Consider the following 22,684-nt stretch of genomic DNA (forward strand, 5'->3'; position numbering starts at 1 on the left):
TACAAAAACTTTAAACTATCAAACTGAAGAAAAGTGTTGAGTGCCAATCGACGTACAAAATCGGCTTTCTCGAATCTTATCCTGTTAAAATACAAATAAGCCAAAATGTTAATCTTTCTGTATTTCATCATGTATAAAATTTTATTTTGGTAAATAAATATCATTGTGCATTTTTTTTTCACTTTTAATGATATCAACAGTTAAAACAGTTTATCCGAATATTTATATTTTACGGTTATAACAACACTTATAAGAAAGCCCCTTATTTCTCGGATAATAAAAATAGAGTTTCGGATCCAAAAACGAACAGAAAAAATGGCGTTTTTGGATTTATTCTCAAAACAAACAAACAAAAAAATAAACATAAAGCAGAAAAATAAAATTACAGAATTTTCTTTAGTGATCACTTTATTAAATTAATGTAGTATACAATATTATAAACAAGTGTTCAAATACGACCAAGCAGAGACAAGAACTCTATTAATATTTTCTTCTGTCAAATTGTGTAAACGCTGTATGAAAATGTTTTTATACAACGATAAATTTCTCTCGACATCCATCGTACTCAAATGACAGTATTTCAGCAAATTAACATTGGCACAAAGATTTCATATAGTATTTTCTGCTGTATGAAAAGTCTTTAAAAATATAGAGATGTAAGCTTCTGTATTACACCAGTCATCACGAATGATACAAAGACAATACAAAAACTTTCATAAACTTTATTAGATATAAAGAAAACATGCTCGAAGTAAATTCAATCGCAGAAACGTTATCATGACAAGTTCCGGTCAGACATGAGAGTCGGTATGCCTGAAAAATAAAACACAAGAAATTGAAATTGCAAACATTGAAACCCTATATTCAAACTCGTAAAGACCAATCAGGGTTTTTAAAATCCTTTTTGCCTTTATAATTAATTAACAAAATTGACAAAATCAGTTTTTTTCTCAGCTTCATAAAAATAAAAGTAAAAAATGCTAATACATATAAAAAAATTCATTATTTGCCTTTTTATTCCATTTCTACAATCGAAATGTTGATATTTAAACAACTTTTTAACCCTTTCCATGCGGAAAACCTTTAGCATTAAGTAAATAGGTGGAATTCGTTATGCGGCGCATTTTTGCGTTTTTTGGGTAATTTTTTAAATCGCGATATTTCGCTTCAATATCGCGCTATATTCAATCTGTTTTTTTGTGTTTGATTAAAAACATATTACAGTTTACGATTGTATAATTTTTAGTTTTATACATATTTAAAATAATATGAAGTTTACGAACAAATTTGAAGGTTACGAACAAAAAAAAAAAAAAATTAATTTACAGAGAATCGCTGAACTTTGTACATCTGTTAGATAGAAACATCTGTCCTCTATTAAACAAAACAAACCGCAGCTTTCTACCTAGAGCGGGGGAGAAGTTATTGCCATTATTCACACTATGTCTCTAATTACTTAGCTGGGAGAGAAGTCGATTGTTATCGTGAAGCGACACCGATTAGTCAGCTGTACGACTGTGTCAGTCCTAGAGCTTTGCTCTTACTTTTGTAAAATAATTAAATGTATTCAAAATATATATGAATTCATTTGACAAAAATTTTAAAGCCAAATTAACAGCGCGAACACCTTCCATAGACTTACTATAGGAAGGTGGAGTTTCCCGGGAATATTTATCGCTAGATAGTTTTAAAAACATATTTACTCGCCTAAATATTGTCGAATTAGTTAATTTAATGTCTAAGTGCATTAAATTAGTTAATTAGAATTAAAAATCGATTTAAAAAGCGAATTTACAGTGATTGTTTACATTTTACTTCGAAGGTTGGAGGCGGGGCTTTTCGCGGCAATTTTTTCGTTTCATAAGTCTGTGATTAGTTAAAGTAACGTCAACAAAGACAGAAGAGACTCAATAAAACTGTACAAGGAGTTTCCCTTTGATTGTTTTCAGCCAACTGTGTAGTTAACTGCGAAGATTTACTGTAGAATAGTAGGGGATGTATTTACCAAAATATTTATGGCCCAGGAGTGGTAACAAAACGTTTATTGGCTTAAACAAAGTGAATCGACATACAGAAGAGCGAATCAAAGCTAAGATCTCTGGAAAACTCGAATATAGCGCAAATTAATCGAATTTTTTAATTGTTACCGATCGGTAAGTTTCGCATCACCGATAAACGAAGAAGTCACGTGATACATACCGATCGGTAGCTAACCGCATGGAAAGGGTTAAGCAAACAAATAGAAAACTTAAGCTATTGATACTTATTATGATAGGGGACTATCGCTCTGTCCCTCCTACTCGTTGTTAATCGTCTTCGTTCCTTAGAATATCGACGATTCTTAGAAGATACACTTTCCATTCACGTGACAACTTTCCTGAACCGCAAATGGAAATTCACCCTATTATGAACTCAATGAATCAGAAGGAATTGCATTCACTTCACAAGTTTTTGTCTAGGATTAAGCGTCCGACAAAAATGTTTATCTTTCAGGAGAAGATGTCGGAGAATCCTATTTAAACTTTACCTAAGAGCAGGTGACGTCTTCCGTCTGTTATCTTGCACAAGTAGAATATTATATTTTCTTAAATAAAACATTGTGAAATTATAAAAAAAACTAACTACTCTTGCCTTCGTACTAAATCTATATATTGTAAATCTATATACAACTGTAATTAAATCTGCACTCTAAGGCTGATCCTTTACGCATAGACCAACTCAGTGTCTCGAAACCACATACTTTTTTTTGTAACTCTTTCTGCCCAGTGGGCATTAGAGGGCTTTCTATAGCAAGCCCATCATGGGTTGGGCCAGGCCCACAATGGGGCGGCAGGGTGGTGAGGAACGGGAACCGACATATCCAGACGGACCACCCCCGAAAAATTCCTGGGGATTTTTCGACCCGTCCGCATTCGATCCCGGGTCCCCAGGGCGGCAGGCTGCTAACCTTGACCGCTCGGAAATCCGGCCGCTGAAACCACGTATTTTTCCTGTTTCCATATTGTTTTTCCCTTTCACGTGTCTCTTTTCTTTTCTATCTTATCGACAATTCTGTTATCTTTAAGCTAGGCCACAGAGTAAAGTACGTTTCTGCTGTATTTCATTCTCAATCGAAGAATAAATACCGTTGCAATCAGATATGTAGTAATTGCTTTCAACACTTACCTGGTGAGACACTCCAACTGCAGTTCGAATTTATGAATCGAACAGCAGTTGGAGTGTCTGGCAATAGTGAAATCGCCAGGAACCAAGAATAATTCTCAGATGCGCTAAATCCTTTTTCTAGAAGCAAAGAATCGTCGATGATTTTTTTCCTCTGTTGATATGACATCATTGGGATTGACGTTTGGAGAATCGGACGTAACCCACGACATTTTCGAAGCGAAAACCTAGATAAAAGAAGGCTTGTGATTCAGTATTGTCGTTTTCTGTTTTACAATTTATATAAGTTCCCAATAACCACCGACGTGTCACGGAAACCGATCCACATTTTATTTGAAAAGAGAATTGTACCTTTACAAAGAGTAGTTCTTGGGAAACAATCGCAAGAACAATAACGTTCTATTGTTACGGAAAACAGTACTTTTCCATTATTTCGATCGCTTATTTCTACAATTAAAATTTTGATGTTATTTAAACATTTTAGCAATTAATTCAACACTAGTTATTTTTTAGAGAATAAAATGCAAAACATAAATCGTTTATTGTTGATTTTAATCCAACATGGCGACGATTGAATTAACCTTCTCAAACACGATTTTAATCTTTTACATTTAAAACAATTATAAATTTACTTTTATAATATGTTTTCGATAAATATCGAAAATCCATTTATTACGTTACATACAATAATAGAAAATTGTTGTCACTTCGAATTAAATATTGCAACCCGTTTTAAATGCTGTGAACTGTTTACGATTTATTTTTTGTTTTCGTTTCTGGAATCATATTTTCATCTTTATAATTGTTACTCCAGAAAACAGAACTGCGTGGCACTTTAACCCGTGGAGGCCTCAATATCACCTGCCGAATACTAGAATGATGTTCTGGGCGGCTGAATTTCTACTACTATAATATTTACACAGCAGTGGCATTGGTAAAAATGAGATCTTTCATAATGACATGAATTTGACAATGAACTCTCACCACCTTCAGAACTTTCTTAATATGGGTCGTACATTTATCACAAGAAAATTGTTTTTTCATTATTACACTAATCAGCAGATAGCATATAACTGACGTAAGAACGATAAAACTTGTAACAAATTGCTGAATTGAAATTCTAATTGTGAAAAGCCAGTCGTCAATAACAATTATATTAAGTAATGTAAAATAAATGAGAAATAATTATTTTTCTTACGGTAAAAAGCATTCTCTTCTTTTCCTTTATGCTTTATTCAATAATTCGCGTTTTTCATGAACTATAGAGGGCACTGCATGTTTACAAAATGGCTACTTTATCTGGGTCGCTCGTAACTAGTAATGTAAAATTAATCATATATTACTGTCCGATATTATAATATATGCTGTTTATCGAGAAATTCTATAAAAAAACAATTACTGCTAGCGGTACATATCATTATGTGGTATCGAAACAAATGATAGAAATAGTTCTATACATATTTGTGTACTCTGTGTTAAAATACCAGACATAATAAGCACCGATTAAACTGAATTATAAACTTTAATAAATTAACATTTCCTATTAGAGAAAAATTTGAAATTATCAATTTATAAACTTAGTTGGCTTATATCTTAGTAATAGGAGAAATATTCAAATTTTCAACGTTGTTTAATACGAAAGAATGCTTTTAATACAATAGAAATATTTACGTAAGCGTTGTGCATTAGCTTTCAGCTAAGTGCACATAGTGTGTACTTAGTTGAAAGCTAATGTTAGTTGAGAGCATTGTAACATGGATGAATGGACATGAATTTTAATTATCTCCATCGAAAAAGTATAATTCCGGTAAAAGTAATTTGCCACCGCTTTAAATATTTTTGAATGTTAATCAGCTATTTTTCAATTAATATATCATGCAATCAAATTCCGTTCTTAATTGAACTTCAACTTCCGTGATTTTGTCAGTGTTAGAAGGCAGCAATCGATATTGATTGGTCGAACAGAACAAATGCGTCACAAGTTTTCTAAACAATGCACGTAGATTAATATGCTGTAGGTCATACGAAAACACTGCAACTTCTTTTCACCTCTGGACGTTTCCAAGTCTCGACGAGTCTAAACGTGTAAAATCTGCAGAGGGATCATCGCCATACCTTCCCTCTGTTACATATCACGGTCGAAAAGTTATATTCCGATGCATTGAAAAATTTAATGTAAATTATTTACTAATAACAGTTAAATTCTGGTTAAATAATGGATTCGGATGTAAATGCCGGGTGTCCAGTTTGTCAGATCGACTTCGTTCTTCGAGCAGCCAAAGTCTTCGCCACAAATATAATAATGGATTGCAAATGCCAGAAAAACCAAAGAAAACGGAAATCTCACTTCTATCAATTCTATCTTAAACAAAGCTTACAAATGTTACGAAAATGCGGTACAACTCTTCTTGTGGACTATAACAATTCGACAGTTTCTGGAAACCCTTTTCGAAGGCGTAACCTGTAGCGAGTGGGTATACGTTTACGGAACCGACCATAGATTTATCAGATTAATATATTCAATTATTTATCTGTTTTGTGCTGTTCTTTTCAGCATATTTAAAAAAAGAAAACTCTACTTCGAATACAAGAAAAGCGCTTACGAAGAAGAAATCTCTTTAAACAAATACTTTGAAGCATTTTCATTAATTTCACTTATTGTCTACTTCATTGCCATACTTAATGTAAGTGTAGTAGTTGGTATCTTCGGTTTTCCAATCATAAGAGACAAGAAATCGCCCATGGATGCAGCGTTTTGTGGCATTTTAATAAATATTAGTTTCATATATTTTTTTGCTGTTATTTTTTTTTCTGTTTTGCAAGGTCTTATCGTTGGATTTATAATGTTCGGAAGGTTAAAATTTTTGTCAACTGCGATGAAGTGTTTCCATGCGGAACACAGTCGTTTGGAGATCTTCTTAAACAGTTTCGTAGAAAAACACACGGAAATTTTGGACGGATTCGTACAGGTGAACGAGGTGTGCGAATACGTTTTTCCTCTGATCTACGCCGTGGCACTGTACGTGAATTGTTTTTTCATATACATGGTGGCTTTCATCGACATAAACTTGCTTCTGACAATCCTCATATCGGCTTTATGTTTAGCCTTATTTATCGCGACTGTTCTACTTTCCTTTGCTCTGTCCCGTTTAACGTCTCAGGTAAGCGCTATCTTCATTTGCGAAATAAAAAATTAATTAAAAAACAGAATATAAATAAATACGTTTCTCGTGTGGATAACTTTCCATATAAACTATTGTATCGTGATTGGAATTAAATGGCTATCGCACTCTCTTCTAATATTTGCACTTTCCGCTTAAGTTTCGCATCCGAAATAATCGAATGGGGAAACTTTCAATTCAAAAACAGTAATAATGAGGAGACATTTTTTTCTTTCTTGTTAATATGGAGACTCTAGCCTGTTGGCTTTTTCTCCGAGGCGCACCACTTAGCTATTAGGCGAAGCGGTTAGATCGGTACACATAACGTTCCAAGGCTTCCATACGTTGACGAGAAGCATTTAAATATTATGTATTTTATGTGAAAAGAAAACAAAAGTTTTTCTGTTTCTGCTTGACACGTAAAAACAAACGTGGAAATACGCTTGTAGTGCTTGTAAAGTTCTGTGTAAAGCAGTTTAAAAGCCGCAGGTTGAAGGCAGGACACGTACGTTCAACGTGATGATTAACTAAAATCTTTAAAAAAAGAGATAAGTACGGCCAGCGGCCTTATCAACTTCAGTACCCGGTGAAAACTCAAGAGTACTATCGTAGGACACACGCTTGCGTATTTTGAAAATCTGATGTCGTCACAATATCGTGCTCGTTAAATGCTTGTAGGAAAAATCTAATAAAAGTTGTCGTAAAGAACAATGTAAATTCTTTTTCACGACATCGGCCTTGGCCAGTTATACATACAATCTGTTCTGAAATGACACAGGCACAGTAAAATAATGACATTAATATACAAAAAATAAGCGCAATACAAAACAATTCTTATCGGCGCCATTTTCTTTTATTTACTGTAACCGTTTATATTTATGGCTGGTGGATGGCGTGCGACTCAATTGAATAGTACGTCTGTACGTGAGCACAACAAATATAGAAATTAGGAATGACAATTTTTACCTCAATGATTCAGTCGTCCGTTTCGGAAGCTGAATACAGTACTAGGCTTTAGTGCTCACGAGGCAATAAACAACCAAAAAATAAGGATAAAAAAGTGACACTGGCTGAACCCATAATGGGTTTTCTAAAAGAGGCCCTCTTAGTGCCCACAGGGCCAAAGAGTTTTAAAAAATAAGCTTCGTAAGACACAAGCAAATTTGAATTACGGAAGTCCATTTTCGAAGCAAAAAATTTTATGTAGGCTTCGAACATTTTTCTTCGCAGACTGTGATCTATAATAATAAATTACATTCTTATTAAAATAATTAAACGTGTTTTTGATAATGTTTGAATAAGGTGTAATCTAATGACTTACTTTTATAATGTAAGTGAGAAAAAGATTAAATTAATATAAACATTTCACAGCCATTAATTTCTTTCCGTGCTTTTCTTCAACCCTTCCGTTTATTTTAATTTAAAACAACTTTAAATAATTTTTAAATAATTAAAATGCGATGACAGAACATTCTTTGTACTGATTGTCAATAATTCGAAGTGTGGGAATTAGTATTTTCATTACGTGCATAGCTGCATTTATTTTATTTCTCACTTTTGTTACCTTCTATATGATGAATATCAATAAATACTGTTATCAATCGCTCCTACAATGTACTTTACAAGAAAGAGTTTGACGTGTGAACATACTCTGAAAATAATTAAATAAATCATTAATAGAACATAAATTAAATTTATTTTCATTTCTTTTGTTTTCAGTTGTACAATGGCTTCACAGAAATCAGAAGATTTTCTTCGGTCGACATGAAAATTGAAAGCAAACTCAAGGTTCACATCGCTTAAGATAGACAAATTTAATTATTAATCAATTGAAATCTATTTTGATTAATAAACTTATTTAATTAGTTTCTAGATTTCATGAAGAGATTCGGAAAGACTTCGATTGGCATTTCTGTCGGAGGATTCTTCTTCATCAAGAAAAACTTTGTCATGAGAGTGAGTACCTTTTTCTGGTGTGTTTAGTTGAACCCGAATTTAGTTTTTCACCGCCGATGTGTACGATGCGATTAACATTTTTTGAGTATATAAATTGAAAGTATAAAGTTTTAGCATCTGCATTTGTTATTCTGGGTCCTTGTAATTATAAACACTGTGACTTGAATAAAAGACTTTCTTATTTTACAGGTGTTAAGTGGATTTTATTCTATTTTGTCGACATTAGTGAAGCTAGGCAACGAGAAAAAGAGTGGATGCATCTCGACAGAAAGCAACAAAACCAACTCTTTCGGCATTTTATCGGTTTTGGATAATTAAAAACAATAATTTTTCCGTATGGAAATTGAAAGTTCGTGTGGATAATTAAAGGGATGATAGAGAAGAATGCAATTACGAGATACAATAGAAGGCCTTCCTGAAATAAGGTGTGAACTTTTACTGTTTCGAAATTTCATGTTTTTGCACATAAAAAGTGCTAAGGCATTTTTGCTAATTTAAAATACAACTGAAGGCGAACATATTTCTCACAAATGTGATAAAAGAGGTTGGTGTTTCGTAGATAATATTAACAGTAATGTAGAATCTAATGTTTCTTTGGTTCCTTACTCTAACGAAAACATGCATATTTTTTCTATTACTTGCCAGGAAGAAGTACTAAATGTTGACGTTGAAGAGGACATTGACAATGTCATTTGTTAAAAAATAATAAGTTTCATTTACTTTTCATATCGACAGCTGATGATTCTTATTCAATATTTTGTTCATAATTCGTATTATAAACGTTAGTCATTACGTCTCACTGTTATCTTTGTACACTCCTTTAACAACAATACGAAATAAGTTTGCACGTGTTATTATTGGAAACTATGAAATAATCAAAATGCCTTACAATCGCTGACCAGTGGGCTATCTGAACACAAGGCCAGTTTAAATTGCAAACTCTTTACAGATATATGCTGCTATCTCACGATTATCTGGTACTGTGTTACACAATTCTTTTATTTTCACTTTGTCACAATGCCGGGATGTCAATTTTTCATTTATTTAATTTAAAATATACGCTCTCCACCCGAAATCAGCAAAGGCTTGCCCTTGTACGTCATACTTTATCTTTAACAATAGAGTCGTATCAGTCATCTGTCTAACTGCTTTAAAAAGAAAATTTCCTAATTGAAATAACGAGACTTTTGGTTGTATCGGAAGTTCGTATATAGTTAGTACATAGTCGCGGTGTTCCACTGTCCCTACGGTTTCCATATCTATCTAACTCCGTTTTCGAGATACGGAAAAGACAAACGGAATTTCCCAATTGCAGCCCAATAAGCGTCTTGTTTGCTTGTCCTATTGTAATTGAAATTGACGTACCGACATTGTGACGAAGTGACAATGATAGATTCGCTTGTGGGACTTTTAGATAGTTTATTGTTTATAATATTACATATGTATTGTTATTAAGTTAGTAACATTGACTGACATTGTCAATTTTTAATGATTTTTTTTTTCTATCGGTCCCTGTTAATGTAATATGTCAATATCGAGTGCTTCGAGAAGACAGGTTTAAAGTGTATTTAGCGTGGAGTGTATTTTGTCGATAGGAAGAAGGACGAAAAGCGATATTCTAGGCGCGAATTGGGTACGAATATGCATAAGTGATGCTGTGCAGGCGATTTGTCTTCGACAGCGACCATACCACGCTGAAAATACCGGTTATTGTCCGATCACCGAAGTAAAGGAGCGTCAGGCTCTCGCGGTATTTGGGAGGAAGATGACTGGGAAGTCATTTTTATTTACAATTTTTAAATGGTATCTGTAAGTTACACAAAATTATAACCTCTGTACAGGATAGTAACCTAAACTCGATTAAAAATCGGGCGTAATTTTACAACGCTTATGGAAACCGTTCAATTTACAAACGTTTACGGTTTACTTTATAAGATTTTGTTAAGCTGCGAATCTCCGAAATCCCTATAATATGTAGTTGCAAACCCGAGGCAGCTCCGTGGGCGCTGGGCTACCCGACGGCCACCCACCGAATGCTTTCAATATGCTGTTAAGAAAAGTTTAATTTGCATAAATTTCAGCTTTTGTTATTTTGAACAACATTTCGAATGAAATTCGTTCGTTCGGATGGAATTTTATCCTAAGTAGCGATATAAACAAGGGATAGAACCCCGCCAAGTTTTACCTAACCACCCGCAAGTTTCGCCAGCACTTCACTGATAACGGGAAAGGCTTAAGTTTAAAATTTGAGCTCTTTGGACTCAGTGGTGTTCTTTCTCTAGGACCATCTGCACCACCAAATGAGTAAGAAAAAGAAAAGATACAGCTGTTATGGCCATCTTTGCACTTTTCAACTACTTATATTCGGCGACCCCTTTATAGAAAAACATGAAATTTTGCAAGCTACCTAAGAAAACAAATATCTTTCGAACGAGATATTCACATTTAGTACAGACGTTTAAAAGAAGAAGAAATCGGCAATTTTCATTCCTGTATATGTAGTCAGTCAGTGAATTTTCCACTTGGCGCTGTGTGACTGCCGTAACTCTCGATACTGCAGAACGGCCTTTTGGTTACGGAATTCGGCGGAAGAGCAGTTTTGTGGGTGAATTCCCGAGCACCAATTATATTTCCCAATTCATTGCAATACTATCGTATTCATTTTAATCACTTTATCGCCTGATTCTGTATTAAAAATTTTCTTGTAATTGTAAACCTAAACCATGACAGGGATGAAAATAAATATCGATAAAAGTAAAAACGTTTTAATGAATCTAAAAACGTGCAATTTTATAAATATGATATAAATGTTAAACTTTATCAAAGATGAAAGTTTACACACACTTCAGACAATTCGATTTACAAATTTAATTGTTAAAGTAAATTAGACGTAGACTGACTACAATGACGGTTGAACACCGGTTTAAATACAGTGTAAACGTACGTTGTCTTGTCCATTTATAGACGATTAACAGTGTTTTTGAGCTGGTGAAAACACTGCATTGTGTTTTCGTTGTCACTTTGCCGACCATCAAACAGTCGTTGTTCTATGGACTTTAATCTAATCGAAGTGGGGCAACCAATCCTCCAATATTCCTAACGTAAATCGAAAATGAAAAATCCCAATCCGGATGAAAAATTAAATCCAGTTAATTAGTGGTAGACGGATGAATCGTCATTTCCGGTGACAAAGTCGTATTCGGATGAAAAGTGGAAATGGGTGGAAGTCACCTCGGCAGAGAAAACGTTCGTTTTATGCAGCGGAAGAACGTTGCAGCTACAAAAAATAGGGAGACGTTCACACAGAAACTAGTGATGAAAGGCCAAATGAATGTAGCTGCTTATGTTATGAGGATTATGACTATTGTCATCTATGCCCACAAAATTAAGTTTATTGCCGTTTTATAATAACGTAAAAGTTTCTAAAATGAAATCTCATGGCACACAATTTTAGCTTTGTACTAGAGTGTCTCACTGGTTAGTGTTTTTCGTGGAAAACATTACGAAACTCGTTGCTGAAATTTTTACATTTTTAAACAATTACCAAAAAGGGTCATTAGCAGGCGATCGGCTCTAAAATAAAACTCTGTTAAACAGACTCCTACATTGGTAGCTCGGTTATTTCTGATTGGGTAAGTCCATTGAGTAAACCATAAACGTATTTACGTAATATGAGTAACTCTTACGCGTACAGTACATTAATTTATTAATTTATTAATTGTCTGCATTTAGGTACTATACAATGCAGACAATTAATAAATACTTAATGGGACGATGAGCGGGTTGACAGAGTGGTAGGGTCTTAATTAGTCTAAAGATTACTTACAAGGGAACTGTGGGAGTGTCTTCTAATAAATTTTAATAAAATTTAGTTAATAATAACGTTAAAAGTATACAAATTCTATACAGGTATACCTCGAGTTACGTCGTTCTCGATTATACGTCGTTTGACAAAAAAGTATATAGAAAAAAAATCAAGTTTCAGTCATTTTATTCGACTTTACATCCGTCCGCCACAAACATTGAAGTCGTAATATCACTAGAAAAGCGTTAAAAGCACAAAATCATATTAAAATATGTACATTTACAGTAAATGTTAATATAATCATCATAAATCCTAGAGAACGAAACACGAAAACATCTGTGTTTCTGTGTTGTCGTCTTATTTAGCGGTCTTTAAGTGCTCATTATTGGCGTGCCACGTGATCTCCTTGCTAATTTTGCGAACACAAAGAGCGACCCACGCGTTTTTCTGCTTACAAGTCACCGTGGCGTTGTTTCCTGCTGTATGAGCATTACTCCGCGCGTCTAGCCAAACAATTCAATTGCTTCCCTTCTTTTTAGTTCCATCGTGGGACCAAAGAGAGTTTCCAGAGCCAGTAGCCCTTCGAAGAAGGCCAGGAACACGATCGAGTTGAAGGAAATCATTAAAAAATACGAGAGCGGCATTAAGATTGCTGAAATCGTTCGCACGTACTGTACGGGAAGTCACCACCCACGATAAAGCTTAGTTCACAGTGCGCGAAGAGAGAAAGAGAACAAGAAAAGCAAAAACCGAGTTTTATTCGCTTAGCGATATCGACCCATACAACCAAAAGCAAATAGCGATTGCGAATTTTAACAGCCAATCGTTTGCAAGCAAGCGAAAACGTCATCTCGAAAAACAAAATGGCCGCTTCCGATATTCTGTCGTTAACCGCATTTGTTTATTTATCGAGAAAGAAAGATAAGACGAAAAGAAAACGATGCTGGGTGAGAGAAATATTAAAAATCCGTAATTACAAGACTCTGTTGCGTGAGAAAGTTTTTGTGCCTGTCTTGAAAACAACAATATCCACGAGACAACTAGCGGGAATACGATTGGTACGAAATTTTTTCGCTAGCGAAAAAGCTCGACGGTTCCGAACTTCAAAGCAATTCGCGAAATGGTAAACTTTGCCGGAAACGACGTCATGTCTGACGTATTATTCGCTCTGTTTTTCGCTTTCGCCGCGAATCGCGCTCAGTGCGAACTAAGCTTAAGTTTCCTTGTGGCGAAAAAGGAAGATAAAAGGAGGCTAATGTAGCGAAAGGCGTGAATGTGTTAACGAAACAGACACCGCAAAGAATTGAAGATGCCAAACAGTTATTGTTAATTTCGATCAATTAAAAACAGTTACATGGCGATTCTGTTTCGGAGACCATCGTATTAGTTTTTTATACTCATTTTATATTAATTTCTTATCTTTTTAGTATTAAACACTACGAAAACCGAGGTATCACTGTATTACGTTTACAGAGTAAAATAAGGAATAAACTCAAATAAATGTAATAAAAGATTAGATATACTACTCTAACGATGAAATTTAACATAAAAGCAATGATACAATAAATATAAAGAAAACAATCGAAACGTAATAAATAAGTACATTTTAGTATTACAGTAATATTAAATATTATTATTAAAAGTTATTATATTCACAAATTATTAGATGGGCAACTATTTACACGATATTTTTCAACAAAGCGAAATAAACAAAGAACCTGTTGGCATCGTGCACATTTAACGAATCGCAGATTTTGGCAATTACTCTCGACACAATTTAAATTGTCAGTGTTTGAAAAAGAAAAACAAACTTGTTTTACATTTAAGAATTCTTTAGCTAAAAGTTTTAATTAGCTATGAAATCCAACATCTATAGGTTAGCATATACACGTACACTTTGCTGGAATAATTAATATTTCGCACAAATTTTGGTTTGTACATGTTTGAAATACTGTATTATAAATATTAATACAGTCGAGTCCTCATAAGACGACACCCGGATAACTCGACACATTTCCACTTCTCCTTGGGGTGACGACTTATGCGGATTCGATGTATTTGTTTGTCCATTCCACGAGTCAATTATCAATAAAGAGTTTTCTGTTATATTTGGAGATAATACGTCTTTTTACATGGTTCGTAGTAATTGCTGTAGATAATTTGCCAGATGAGCTAGCTGTAACAATTACGTTTGGGGCATCGAACAGCCAGGTTCTTTAATGATTTTTAACGTTTCAATTCTATGCTTTCGAGATTTGAATTGTCATTAACTAAATTTTATTAAAATTTATTAAAAGACACTTCGACTGTTCCCTTGTTAGTCTTACAGTGTTATTAATTAAGGCTTAATTTAAGTAAAATACGTAATGTTCTATTAATTGAAATGCTCTTTTTATGTTTATTATTTATTTTTTTAATATATATATAATTATAATTGTTTAAATGTAAAAATATATCTATTCTGCAAAAAAAAAAAAAAAAAATATTCTGCAGAAAGCTTTGCAAAGAAGTGTAAATTAGAACTGACATGTTCTGTTCTGTAATAATAATGTCATATATTCATTATTTGCAAATATTTTAAATATGTGAGAGTAAATATAACACAATAGACAATAGAAGCTCACAGAAGAATTTATTATGTAAATAAAATATTGTTATTAATATACAATTTGTCATTTTACTTTTGGTAATAATATTTTATTATTAGTCTATGAATGTACAGTACATACGTATGTGACTGCTACTCGAACCAGCTTACAAACCCAGAAATTATTTATCGTTTCATTTTATTCCGATGAATTTTTCGGACTAGCCGACGTAAAAAATAAATGAATTTTCGATAAATTAATTTAAGAAACAATTATAGTACGATATAAGTAATTATTATAATTATTTTATATAAATAAATCTTTGACAAAAATCACAGAAAACCATGATAATATCACAAAAATATTGCATATAGGACAATAAAAATATCAGTCTTATGATTACTAGAGACTATAAATTTAAAATTTTTGTTTATTTGGTATACATTGCTAGTGAGAAGATTGCTGCTGCTCTTCTTCGATTAACTTTTCAACTGTGGGTTGTAAATTAGACGAGCCGAGTCGGAGCGGTAAAAAAATTGAAAGTCGATTTCTAAATTTAATTTTTGTTACCGTCAGAGTTGAAAATTCCGCTTTACATAAATATGTTGTTGCGAAGGGGATTAACATTTTCACCCCTTTCTCGTGTAGAAATGGATATTCATTTTTCCTTTTGAACAAAAATTTTCCTATAGACATTGTTGAAAATCTATTTTCCAGCGTATCTGAATTAATTTCAAGGATGGACTCGTATTCTCTGTTACTTAAATATAATTTACTACTATCATATACTACGAAAGGGTTTGTTATCCACAAATTCCTTTCACGTGTGGTTTTTTTCAGACGGGAAATATTTTTTAACACTATTACTTAAAGATTGTAAGTGCTGCTCGATGATTATATTTATTTTTGATGAGTTTATATCTTGCTGCGAAGTAACAAACTCGGAATAATTATTAAATATATCAACATTATTATTTTTACCTTATCCAACTAAAAATTAATTTTTTTTTAAATCCATCTATTTTATTAAATAAATGAAACGCATTTATTGCAGTTCCTTGTAAACTTAAGTTTAAATCGTTAATGCATGAAAATATATCGCATATTTTCATGCATAATATATAATATATAAAAGTAAGTGGTAAAATCATACCACTTACTTTTATATTTGCGAAATACAGTTAAAAATATTGTAAGGAACGTCTAGTAATAAATGACATCACACCATTGCGAGATATAAACAATTGACATACGTCAATTGTTTATATCTCGCAATGGGCGATGTCATTTATTACTTTCCCGAATATTTTGCACCACAAGAATCTGTCTTTAGTGCAGTGCTAAACATAAATTTCGTATAAAATATTATTTTTTCATAATTTAATAAATGAAAATATTATTATTATTATTACTTTTTTGAATAAGAAAATTTTTTAACATAGAGCGGTAAAAATTCTCCTCCTTATCTCTGGGTGATCGTATACCACCCTTGTTGAATACCATTACTTTTGTTTTAGAAACATTTATAGTTAGTCCATAGTCAAAACAAAATTTCTCCAGAATTGCAATTTTATTTTCATTTTTGCTGATACCCCACAATTGTGGGGTATCAGCAAAAATTACTGTCGTCAGCATACATTAACAAGGAAGTAAATAGTTTACCGATTACAGGAACCAAAGATATTGGTCGAGAATTTTTGGGATAATATACATCGCCTCTTTTATATATTGGAATAACCAAAGATTCGATCCATTTTTCCAGAAAAGTAATATCTCTTTTAATAGCGTTAAAAGCTTCCAATATTGTAAGAAGAAAGTTTTCTGAAAAACACATTAAATATTCTGTTCTAATAAAATCGATTCCAGGTGAAGTACCAGATTTAAAACTGTTAATAGTTCGTTTTGATTTCTCCAGTGTAAAATCTGTAAAACATTTCTTTTTTATTGGAAACACTTTATACAGATCCAATGACAATTGTTCACCATTAATATATAAAGAGATGTTCTTTGGAGATTTTTTCTCGTGATCGAACACTCGCTATCATACCATATATTTGTTATTTTTTTGAATTGAAGATTGGCATTGAAATTTCGCATTTTTTTGATGGGATTAAAACAAAAAATTCAATTCGATTTAATCATTTTTTTAAAGAAATTGTAGCAAATATTGTTTGTGGCGAGTTTCGTGGAATTTTTATCTTACTAACTTGTAAAAATAGGTCAATTTTAGTCGGGCACCAGTTGTGAGTCACACACCTGTGATCAAAGGGTGCGTGACTCACTACTATTGTAAAGATTGAACACTTGTAAAGCTTTATAACAAAGAAGTTATCTACATATATGAAAAACAAATAGCTGATTTATATTCCTTACATTACACTGAACATTAAGTATCGCTTAGGAGCATTTCATTAGTGCACTATTCGGTACAGTACATGTTAGTACACCAGTTTGCAGGTATAATAACTAATTTCTTATTTTAAGTTTTTATTATGTAATTTGTTTGTCTAATTTGTTAAGTTCATACGATGCGTGTACGGACCAAGAGGTGAAATTAATCACGAAGTGTTTCATTGCTCCAAATAAACTGCCATAAAAAAGAGATTTAACGGGATGTTCAAAAACTAATTTTAGAGTATTATAATTGAGAAGAATTTAGTTATAAATATTTAAAATGAAGCATCATCATAAAAATCCGGTAACGAGTTGCTTAACTTTCCCGGCGACATTTAAAACTGTATTTGTGGCGCCATCTGTTATTAAAATCTGTTATTAATGATAATTTAGGAAGAGAAATCTACCAACCGTGCAACAGTTTCATTTATACAGAAGATAGTGGATAGAGGTATTTAAACAGAGGTAAGAAGAGGAATTTTAATAATTTGTAAAAGTTTAGACCTATTAATGGCCTTATTGTTTTGATTAATGTTACCTATAGTGCCAAAATGGCGGCTCGCCTGATTCCAGCAAGGAAACAATGGGGACGCACGTTCTAACCTAACCTAACCTATTCTAATAAATAACCGTAATTATTACCAACCAAATTATTAGAATAGGTTAGGTTAGGTTAGAACATGCGTCCCCACTGTTTCTTTTCTTCTGTTTGCTGGAATCAGAGACAATCCGCCATTTGGAACCATAGGTAACATTAACCATTGTTTTATATAGAAAAATGAAATGTAAATTAGAAAACGCCATGTTTATTGTGTTTGGCACTGTCCTTTGATGCTCTATGTCGATATTATCGTTGTACTGTACAGTAAAAAAGATAATAGCAGCTGTTACAGAATAAATAGAGTCGTTTATAAAAGAACTGGATGATTTCAAATGTAAGATAATATACATAATTAAGTGTTATAAATAATTATAACTTTTACATGGTAAATTTCTTCAGCTTAAGATATTGAAAATTATAAAGGAAGCAAAATACAATAACTAACATAGGAAACCTTGGAAGCAAATTTAAATTTTTATCGGAAATTTTAATATATTTTAAAAGCCATAATAAAGGTACGAGTTAGAATTTCATATCGTGACAATTTTCATTAATTCTCTAACCCATGTTCCGTGTTACTTAATTTACCATAAATTTTGTTTATGTCTCATCTTCTGCATTAACTTTAACGTTACCAACATTTAGTAAAGAATTTTATCCTCGAAAGGCATTAAGACAATTTCCATTACCTTTTACGTCCGTTTATACATTTTAATGGTATTTAAAACACATTAAAATTCCACACTTTACGGCTTTAGATCAATTTCTTAGTTTCAATTGAGTTTTTTATTACTAATTTTCCTAACCGATTTAAAATATAAACAATGTGTACTCTCCATTATCGAATAACCTTGACTTTCCATTATCTCGAAAGCAGCATTGTAATGGCACACTCGCGTGTATTAAAGGCCGTAACGTTTGTCCATTCGTCCTAAATTTTGAAAAATCGACAGAATATTTACAATTGTTTAACAAATTTAGAATAAAGATGGAGTGGTATAGATATAATGGTTGTCCCGTTTGTTTGCTCTACCCGAGTATGCAGGCTTGTAAGATTGTTGGATTTAACATGATTGCCAACTGTAAATGTATAGAGAGTTTTCATTCGAAACGGTATAGAAGAATTTTATCAATTTTCTTTCGGCTGTACGTAAATTTTTTGGAATTATTTTGGTGGTTAATAACAATTAAAGCTCCTCTAGAAATGATTGACGGTAATGTAATATGCGGCGGTTGGGGACACGCGCTTGGAAAGAAACTGAAACCCATAGAACTGTATGTGGTGAAGATGATATTCTTCTTATTCTTTACCCATTGCGCTCTTTAATTCAGCATTTTCAAAAGAAGGAAACTTTACTTCTGTTACAAGAAAAGTACTTACAAAGAAGAAATTTACTTGTCCACCTACTTCGATATTATATCCGCAGTTATATTCCTGGGAATGTATTTAATATGCCTACTTATCGTTACTTTACTGGAGCGTGGACTTTACCGCGCCCATAAAACAAACAGATCTGACACCGAAGCGTTATTTTGTACTATTCTTAGCTCGTGGAAAATAATTGGAGGACTTATAATTGTTATACTTATACTGGCTCAAGCCTTTTCTGTCGGTTTAATCCTTTATCACAGACTGAAACGTCTCGAGAGAGATTTCCATTTAATCCTCAAGTTTCGCAACAATATGGCGCTGTTAGAAGAAATAATTGTAAAGCACACGGAGATTTTAGATTGTTTTGTTCGAATAAACGAAGATTGGGAATATTCTTTGCTCCTTTTGTACGCCATGTTCATCTACATCATATCTTTCTTCACTTACGCCGTGTTATTCACCACTATGAAAGGTAGAATATTTCTCGCTGTACTGTGCCTCGTTTTCTTTGTTGTTTTTATAACCTTCGCTTACTTGGCTTCACGTCTGATAGAAAAGGTTAGTGCGTGTAATTTATCCTTGGCTAATTTTACTTTATTCAATCTCGATCGAGTTTAATTTCATAATTTATTTATAATCTAAATTACTTTTGATTTTCTTCTTCGTACACGACAGCGTGACAGTTAAACTATCCGCAAAGAGGAGTACGCTTTCCGGGAAGACTTTCTACAGGAAACTGGCCCCTATTTAGGTGAAACAATCGTGAAGAAAACCCGAAAAAACTCCGCGTGAGCCCGTTGGCCAGGCTCGAACCCACAACCCATGGTGTTCGGTGGTTTCATTCATTCGGCCACTGGTGGGCGGCTATCTTTAATTGTGTCATTTTTACGTATTAAAAGTTTTCTTTTTTCTTTTTAGCTTTATGGGGATTTTACAAATGCTAACATTTTATCTAGCATTCGTGTTTCTGTATTACAAAAACTAAAAGTATGAAATGTATAAATTCGTATCTCTACGTGAAAATTTGCAACTGAATTCTAATCTATTGATATCACTTTTCAGATTTTAAACTTCACGAAGCGATTTGGAAGAAGACCGATCGGTATTTCCATTGGTGGGTTCTTTTATATCAAGAAACATTTCGTAATGAGGGTAAGAATATTCACAATTTATTTGTAAATTCTTTATTACTGTTTAAGACACTTTATAAACGTGCATGTAAACAAAGAGCTATTCAAGATCTGAACAGTAGAGACATTATTAACTACTTAAATTTTCTAAATTAACTAAAAATAAACAGAATACACCCTTTTTTTACTTTTATATTTTCAGGTATTGAGCGCATTTTATTCAATTTTATCTGGCTTATTGCAAATAGGATATAAACCCATCCCCAAGAGTTGTAAAACGAAAGTGATATTTAATGTCACCTCCATTAATGAATAAAGTAGCCCGTAGCGTGTGTTAACAAATGGTGACATTTATGTTTATTTTTGTGTGTATTTGTTAATGTAATGATGCAAAGGCTCTTCTTGCAAATATGTAGTTCATAGGACAATTAAATTTGTAGTAATGCTAAATAATATTGTTTTTGTCCGTATAAAATGACGTTATATGCAAACATGGCCATCAATTTTATTGTATTTACACTACTTAATAAAGATATTGAATGTAATTCTGATTCCGAATTAATTTATGGAATTAAGTTTAAAATTAAATTTAAAATATTTATTTATGATACTCACCTATTAGTTTATCGATTGATCCATCAGGAGCCATTGGCCACAGCATTTGTAATCCTCTGTTGTAAACAATTAGAGGAAACCCCTCTTCGGACGTGATTTTATTTGTAAAAATTTCCACAAGTAATTTTTTATACTGTTTCCTAATTTATGAACCATAAAAAACGAATATATCAGACATATGACGCATTAATAAAGCAATAAATGTATACGGCAATTGCGCCATATTGCAAAAATATGGTGCAGGTGCGATCGCAGATGTATTAAATTTAGTAAACGGGATTTTCACATTTATTAATTTTTAATTATTACCGCAGTGAAGTATCTCACTATGCATTATCCGGGGCTGTACCTACTGATTTTCTTCGTCATACTACCACTGGCTTTTCTGTCAGGTAAGATTACTTCTTGACGTTTCAATACTTCGTTGATAAGGAATGGTGTTTTGTCAAAGATAACATTTTACAGAGGTGAAAGAACACAGAAGCGGTTTCCTCTTGGATCGAAATCACTGCAGAATCAAATGTTCATTGCTGGGAACGAATACCATGTGTGAAACACGATGCACATCGTTAGGAGCCATTGACGGTTACTGCAAGCAACACTCTTGTTTCTGTACAAATTTAAGAAAAGAAGTGAAAATTTGGGGTGATAACGTTCGATGTAAATCGTAAATTAAGATTTATCGTCAAATGACATATTATTGTTCTAATTTTTGCATGAAATAAAATGCTTTTGATTACCTATCATTAGCTGTTAGTGTTTTATCTGTTCTCACACTGGTTTTTGGCCACACCGTGCTGGCTCTGCTGTACACGATTTAGGGTTTTTTTAGATTGGGCACTCGGTGTGATAAACTCTTACGTAAGATAATCTTTGTAAATATAAATCAAATACTATAATATCATATAATAGAAGGTTTAGAAGTATGAAATAATCTTAATCTTTGCTGTTTTTATTTTTTGTTCGAGCGACCGCCGGGCTCATCTGCTAATGTATGAATATTACTGTATGCAGGGGACAATTTGGTTCACCCACTTTGAAGCATAATAACTCCTCTGCTTCTTGTCCAAAATTTCTGAAATTTTTGACAAAAAGCACAGGAGTTATCCAGCTTCAAACAGGGTGAACAAAATCGTGTCTCTTCACCACACACTAACATTCATACATACAGAAAGTACCCCCGAATTTCTTTATTTGTTTTTCATTTCTCCATGTTTCAAGGTCTCCCGAGTCCAAAAATGTAAAAATATTCGGGAGGGGTCATTTTTTGACCGATTGCTGTACGTTCCCCCTGTCATATATAACGGCGAGAAAGTAAAAACCACACACATTACGCTTGATGTTGTAGCATACAGTCTGTCCACATAAATATGTACCTGATAATATACCAATCATGGGTTAATGTTACCTATGGTAGCAAACATGGCGGCTCGTGTCTGAAACAGTGGGGACCACGTTCTAACCTAACTTAACCTTTCTAATAAATTACCATAATTATTACCAACCAAATTATTAGAATAGGGGTAATTTATTACAATAGGTTAGGTTAGAATGTGCGTCCCCATTGTTTCAGAGACGAGCCGCCACGTTCGCTACCATAGGTAACATTAACCCAATCATGTAATAAGCAGACACGTATATTATTATAACATAAATCTACTTGTAAATGTTACGCGGATTCTAGAATGTTGCCCATTTCGTAGGCAAATCTTTGTGTAACATGCCAACTTGGCATGACTACCGCCGATTTCACGAATTAGGGGAATTTGAGTTAACAATTGATGCCTTAGAACAAAGTACTCCGTGTATCCAACACTGTAATTCGTAAAAATTTAGGATTTCCGTTTGACGTCTCTCACTATTTATCTTGTCTGAAATTCGGTGAATATTCATCTTAACT

General features: G+C 33.1%; 4 long non-coding RNA genes across 4 annotated transcripts; 2 read left to right on the forward strand and 2 right to left on the reverse strand.

Annotated features, from left to right (window-relative positions):
• Positions 1–390: 390 nt before the first annotated feature.
• LOC136970427 (uncharacterized) lies at positions 391–3,265 on the reverse strand. The gene is made up of 2 exons (XR_010879979.1): positions 3,166–3,265; positions 391–813 (listed from the first exon to the last, which is right to left on the reverse strand). It is a non-coding gene; the product is annotated as an uncharacterized lncRNA (long non-coding RNA).
• A 4,262-nt stretch (positions 3,266–7,527) lies between these two features.
• On the reverse strand, positions 7,528–20,867 carry LOC136970426 (uncharacterized). Its single transcript, XR_010879978.1, has 3 exons — positions 20,785–20,867; positions 7,645–7,974; positions 7,528–7,561 (listed from the first exon to the last, which is right to left on the reverse strand). It is a non-coding gene; the product is annotated as an uncharacterized lncRNA (long non-coding RNA).
• Positions 8,042–8,595, forward strand: LOC136970431 (uncharacterized). The gene is made up of 3 exons (XR_010879981.1): positions 8,042–8,111; positions 8,190–8,279; positions 8,469–8,595. It is a non-coding gene; the product is annotated as an uncharacterized lncRNA (long non-coding RNA).
• On the forward strand, positions 19,523–20,188 carry LOC136970432 (uncharacterized). The gene is made up of 4 exons (XR_010879982.1): positions 19,523–19,597; positions 19,715–19,790; positions 19,958–20,026; positions 20,102–20,188. It is a non-coding gene; the product is annotated as an uncharacterized lncRNA (long non-coding RNA).
• Positions 20,868–22,684: the final 1,817 nt, after the last annotated feature.

Source organism: Centruroides vittatus, unplaced genomic scaffold, assembly GCF_030686945.1.
Source record: "Centruroides vittatus isolate TY-2023 unplaced genomic scaffold, ASM3068694v2 contig_1972, whole genome shotgun sequence".
NCBI classification, from domain to species: Eukaryota; Metazoa; Arthropoda; class Arachnida; order Scorpiones; family Buthidae; genus Centruroides; species Centruroides vittatus.